Here is a 6,575-nt window from a genome sequence, read left to right as displayed (position 1 = left end):
TTTATTCATTCTTTTCTTGATGGACATTTAGGTTGCTTCCAGGTACTGGCTATTGTAAATAGTGCTGCAATGAATATTGGGGTGCATTTATCTTTTTGAAGTATAGTTCCTCAGGGAAAATGCCCAGTAGTGGGATTTCTGGATCATATAGTAGTTCTAATTTTAGATTTATGAGGAACCTCCATACCGTTCTCCATAGTGGCTGTATCAATTTACATTCCAACCAACAGTGTAAAAGGGTTCCTTTCTCTCTACATTCTCTCCAGCATTTACTGCTTGTAGATTTTTTTTTTTTTTTTTTTTTTTGCTGTATTCAGCCCTCTCACTGTTGCGGCCTCTCCCGTTGTGGAGCACAGGCTCCAGACGGGCAGGTCCAACAGCCATGGCTCACGGGCCCAGCTGCTCCATGGCATGTGGGATCCTCCTGGACTGGGGCATGAACCCGCGCCCCCTGCATTGGGAGGCAGACTCCCAACCACTGCACCACCAGGGAAGCCCTGCTTTTAGATTTTTTAGTGATGGCCAGTCTTACTGGTCTGAGTTGAAACCTCATTGTAGTTTGGTTTACATTTCTCTAATAATTAGTGATGTAGGAGCTTTTCATGTGCTTTTTGGCCATCTGTATGTCTTCTCTGGAGAAATGTCTATTTAGATCTTCCATCCATTTTCTGATTGGGTTGTTGTTTTTTTGTTTTTTTTTTTGAATTGAGCTGCATGTGTTGTTTGTATATTTTGGAGATGAATCCCTCGTCAGTCACTTCATTTGAAAATATTTTCTCCCATTCTGTGGATTGTCTCTTTGTTTTGTTTATGATTTCCTTTACTGTGCAAAAGCTTTTAAGTTTAATTAGGTCCCATTTATTTATTTTTGTTTTTATTTTATTACTCTAGCAGGTGGATCCAAAAAGATCTTCCTCTGATAAATGTCAGAGTGTTCTGCCTATGTTTTCCTCTAAGAGTTTTACAGTATCCAGCCTTACATTTAGATCTTTAATCCATTTTCAGTTTATTTTTCTGTATGGTGTTAGAGAATGTTCTAATTTCATTCTTTTACATGTAGTTGTCCAGTTTTCCCACCACCACTTATTCAAGAGACTGTCTTTTCTCCATTGTATGTCCTTGCCTCCTTTGTCATAGATTAGTTGACCATAGGTGTGTGGGTTTATCTCTGGACTTTCTGTCCTGTTTCATTGATCTATATTTCTGGTTCGAGCCAGTACAATACTGTTTAGATTACTGTAGCCTTGCAGTATAGTCTGAAGTCAGGGAGTCTGATTCCTCAAGCTCCAGTTTTCTTTCTCAAGATTGCTTTGGCTATTCAGGGTCTTTTTATTGTGTCCACACAAATTTTAAGATTTTTTGCTCTAGTTCTGTAAAAAATGCCATTGGTAATTTGATAGGGATTGCATTGAATCTATAGATTGCTTTGGGTAGTATAGTCATTTTGGTAATATTGATTCTTCCAATTCAATAACATGGCATATCTTTCCTACTGTCTATGTCATCTTTCATTTATTTGACCAGTAACTTATCATTTTCTGAGTACAGGTCTTTTGCCTCCTTAAGTAGGTTTATTCCTAGGTATTTTATTCCTTTTAATGTGATGGTAAATGGGATTGTTCCTTAATTTCTCTTTCTGATTTTTTTTGTTAGTGTATAGGAATGCAAGAGATTTTTGTGTATTGATTTTTTATCCTGCAACTTTACCAAATTCATTCACGAGCACTAGTAGTCTTCTGGTAGCATCTTTAGGATTTTCTAAGAATAGTATCATGTCATATGCAAACAGTGAAAGTGTTACTTTTTCTTTTCCAATTTGGATTTTTTTTTTCTTCTCTGATTGCCATGTCTAAGACTCCCAAAATATGTTGAAAAAATGTGGTGAGAGAGGACTTCCTTGGCTTGTTCCTGATCTTAGGGGGAATGATTTCAGCTTTTCACTGTTAAGAATGATGTTTGCTGTGGGTTTGTTGTATATGTCCCTTATTATGTCTAGGTAGGTTCTCTCCATGCCCACTACCTGGAGAGTTTTTATCATGAATCGGTGTTGAATTTTGTCAGAAGCTTTTTCTGCATTTATTAAGATGATAGTATTTTTTTTTAATTTTTATCTTATATTGGAATATAGTCAGATAACAATGTGTTAGTTTCAGGTGTACAGCAATGAGATTCAGTTATACATATACATGTATCTATTCTTTTTCAAATTATGTTCCCATTTAGGTTATTACAAAATATTGAACAGAGTTCCCTGTGCTACACTGTAGGTCCTTGTTGGTTTTCTATTTTAAATATAGCAGTTGTTGTTGGAAAATATGCTTGATATTGATTTCAATTTTCTTAAATTCACCAAGGCTCACTTTGTGGTCCAACATATGAAAAGAATATGTATTCTGCTGCTTTTGGATGGAATGCTCTATAAATATCAGTTAAGTCCCTCTGGTCTAATATGTCATTTCCTATTGATTTTCTGTCTGGATGATCTGTCCATTGGTGAAAGTGGGGTGTTAAAGTCCCCCACTATTATTGTGTTACTGTCAAATTCTCCTTTTATAGCAGTTAGTATTTGCCTTATATATTGAGGTGCTCCTATTTTGGGTGTATACATATTTACAATTGTTATGTATTCTTCTTGGATTGATCCCTTGATCATTATGTAGTGTCTTTCTTTGTCTCTTATAACCTTTATTTCAAAGTCTATTTTGTCAGATATGAGTATTGCTACTCCAGCTTTCTTTTGATTTCCATTTGCATGGAATCCTTTTTGCATACCCTTACTTTCAGTCTGTATGTGTCCCTAAGTCTGAAGACAGCAAATATAGGGGTAGACAGCAAATAAAGAGGTCTTGTTTTTGTATCCATTCATCCAGTCCATGTCTTTTGGTTGGAGTGAGATGATCATATGGTTTTTATTCTTCAGTTTGTTAATGTGTTGTATCACATTGATTAATTTGCATATATTGAAGAATCCTTTCATCCCAGTGATAAATCCCACTATGTATGATCCTTTTCATGTGTTGGTGGATTTGGGTTGCTAGTATTTTCTTGAGGAATCTTGTGTCTGTGTTCATCAGTTATATCATCCTATAATTTTCTTTTTTTTTATGGTATCTTTGGTTTTGGTATCAGGGTGATGGTGGCCTCATAGAATGAGTTTGGGAGTGTTCCTTCTTCTGAAATATTTATGGAAGAGTTTCAGAAGGATAGGTGTTAACTCTTCTCTAAATGTTTGATAGAATTCACCTGGAAGTCATCTGGTCCTGGATTTTTCTTTGTTTGAATTTTTTAAATCACACTTTTAATTTCAGTACATTTGATTGGTCTGTTCATATTTTCTATTTCTTACTGGTTCTGTCATGGAAGGTTGTACCTTTCTAAGAATTTGTCCATTTCTTCTAGATTGTCCATTTTATTGGCATATAGTTGTTTTTAGTAGTCTGATTCTTTTTATTTCCATGGTATCCAGTGTAACTTCTCCTTCTTCATTTCTAATTTTATTGATTTAAGCCCTCTCCTTTTATTTATTTTTTTGATAAGTTTGGCTAAAAGTCTATCAATTTTGTTTATCTTTTCAAAGAACTAGCTTTTACTTTCATTGATCTTTGCTATTGATTTCATCATCTCTATTTCATTTATTTCTGCTCAGATCTTTATGATTTATTTCTTTCTATTAACTTTGGGTTTTGTTTGTTCTTCTTTCTCTAGTTGCTTTAGGTGTAAGGTTAGGTTGTTTATTTGATATTTTTCTTGTTTCCTGAGGTAGGTTTGTATTAGTATAAACCTCCTTCTTAGAACTGCTTTTGATGCATTCCATAGGTTTTGATCATCGCGTTTTCATTGTCATTTATTTCTAGGTATTTTTTGATTTCCTCTTTGATTTTTTTCAGTGATCCATTGGTTGTCTAGTTTATTCTCCATGTGTTTATGTTTTTTACAGGTTTGTTTTTCCTGTCAGTTATTTCTAATCTCCTTACGTTGTGGTCAGAAAAGATGTTTGATATGATTTTAATTTTCTTAAATTTATTGAGGCTTAATTTGTGGACCAAGACGTGATCTATCCTGGAAAATGTTCCATGTACACTTAAGAAGAACGTGAATTCTAGTGCTTTTAGATGGAATGTTGTAAAAATATTGGTTAAGTCCATCTTGTCTAACGTGTTATTTAAAGCCTATGTTTCCTTATTGATTTTCTGTTTGGATGATCTGTCCATTGGTGTATGTGGGGTGTTAAAGTCTCCCATTATTATTGTATTACTGTCTATTTCTCCTTTTATGGCTGTTCACATTTGGCTTATATATTGGGTGCTCCTATGTTGAGTGCATATATATTTATAATTTTTATATCTTCTTGGATTGATCCTTTGATCATTATGTAGTGCCCTTCCTTGTCTCTTGTAACAGTCTTTATTTTAAAGTCTACTTTTGGTCAGTTCCCTCCACCTCCACTGTTGCTGCCCATCTGCCAGCATTTGGTGCCACCTTGGGCTGGTTGTCATCTGCTGGAGGGAGCAAGGTGGTGGGCAGCTGGGAGGGTGGTTGACAGGGGCGGTAGGGACAGTGGTGGGGTGGCCAGTGGCTCTGAGTGTTCGGTGGTGGTGACATCTTGCCTCCATGGGGCCTACCCATGGTGCCCATGTGCTCTAAGGTGGACAGCAGATTGTGCATTTATCAGAACATTTTCAGTGTTGCACCAAGGGCACACCCATCTTCAGTGGGACTTGGAATTCCTGGAGAATTGCCTTTGTGAAAAGCTGGCATAATTTCTTTAAATTCCATCTCTTAGTTTCCCATTTTGTTGTTTCAAAAAGATAACAAGAAACCACAAATAACTTTAGTAATGGAGTTTGACTGCCATTTCTTCGATGAAGGTTTTACTCCCAAGGACTTTCTGGACCAAAATATTAATGAAGTTCCTTCTTCTGATGATAAGGATGCCTTCTATATTGTGGACCTGGGAAACATTGTAAAAAAAATCTGATATGGTTTAAAGCTCTTACTTGAGTCACCCCCTATTATGCAGTCAAATGCAATGATAGCAGAACCATAGTGAAGAACATACCTGCCATTGGGAAAGGATTTGACTGTACAAGCAAGACTGAAATCCAGTTGGTGCAGAGTCTCAGGGTGCCTCCAGAGAGGATTATCTATGCAAATGCTTGTAAACAAGTGTCTCAGATTAAATATGCTGCCAATAATGGAGTCCAGATGATGACTTTTGATAATGAAGTCGAGTTGGTGAAAATTGCCAGGGCACATCCAAAGGCCAAGTTGGTTTTTCAGATTGCCACTGATGATTCCAAAGCAGTCTGTCACCTCGGTGTCAAATTTGGTACCACACTCAAAAACAGCAGGCTTCTTTTGGAATGGGCAAAGGAGCTAGATATTGAGGTCATTGGTGTCAGCTACCATGTGGGACATTGTTGTACTGATCCAGAGACCTTCGTGCAGACCATCTCTGATGTCCACTGTCTTTGACATGGGAGCTGAGGTTGGTTTCAACATGTTTCTGCTTGATATTGGTGGTGGCTTTCCTGGATCTGAGGATGTACTTCTTAAATTTGAAGAGATCACCAGTATAATCAACCTGGTGTTGTGCAAGTATTTTCCATCAGATTCTGGAGTGAGAATCATGGCTGAGCCAGGAAGATACTGTGTTGCCTCAGTTTTCACTCTAGCAGTTAATATCATTGCCAAAAACTCATCTTAAAGGAATTGATAGGCTCTGATGATGAAGATGAGTCGAGTGAACAGACTTTTATATATTATGTGAATGATGGAGTATATGGATCATTCAACTGCATCCTCTACGATCATGAACATGTGAAGCCTCTTCTGCAAAAGAGACCCAAACCAGACGAGAAGTATTATTCATTCAGCATCTGGAGACCGACCTGTGATGGCCTGGATCGCATTGTTGAGCACTGTAACTTACTTGAGATGCATGTGGGCGATTGGATGCTGTTTGAAAACATGGGTGTTTACACTCTGCTTTGTCACTGCTGTCACTGCTGCTTCTACTTTCAATGGATTCTAGAGACCGACCATCTACTATGTGATGTCAGGGCCAACATGGCAACTGATGCAGAAAATCCAGAACCATGACTTCCCACCAGGAGTAGAGGAGCCGGATGTTTGCATTCTGCCTGTGTCCTGTGTTTGAGAGTGGAATGAAATGGCACCCAGCAGCCTATGCTGCAGCTTTTATTAATGTGTAGATACCATTCTTGTAGCTGTTAACTGTGAGTTTAGCTTGATTTAAGGGTTTGGGGGGGACCATCTAACTTAACTACTGCTAGTTTTGAGATGTGTATGTGAATAGTGTTGGCACACATGCAACAATGTGGAAGACTAGATGATGGGGTCACACTTAACTGTGTTCCTATGGAAACTATTTGAATATTTGTTTTATATAGATTGTTATTCACTTTTCAAACATGCTACTAAAGCATGCCCTTCAACTGCTGAGCAAGCATTTGTATCTTGTGCATTAGCAGAATGGGCCAGAAATTTAGTGTTGTGACTTGTTTTAAAATAAATAAATAAGTAACTTGAAATAATTTTTTAAAAGGTCTATT

At 37.2% G+C, this 6,575-nt stretch overlaps 1 pseudogene; it reads left to right on the top strand.

Annotated features, from left to right (window-relative positions):
* The first annotated feature begins 411 nt into the window (after positions 1–411).
* LOC132477661 (ornithine decarboxylase-like) lies at positions 412–6,215 on the top strand (annotated as a pseudogene).
* Positions 6,216–6,575: the final 360 nt, after the last annotated feature.

Source organism: Mesoplodon densirostris, chromosome 17, assembly GCF_025265405.1.
Source record: "Mesoplodon densirostris isolate mMesDen1 chromosome 17, mMesDen1 primary haplotype, whole genome shotgun sequence".
In the NCBI taxonomy this organism is placed as follows: Eukaryota; Metazoa; Chordata; class Mammalia; order Artiodactyla; family Ziphiidae; genus Mesoplodon; species Mesoplodon densirostris.
Note: the sequence above shows the minus strand (reverse complement) of the source record. Positions and strands in the feature narration are given on the sequence as shown.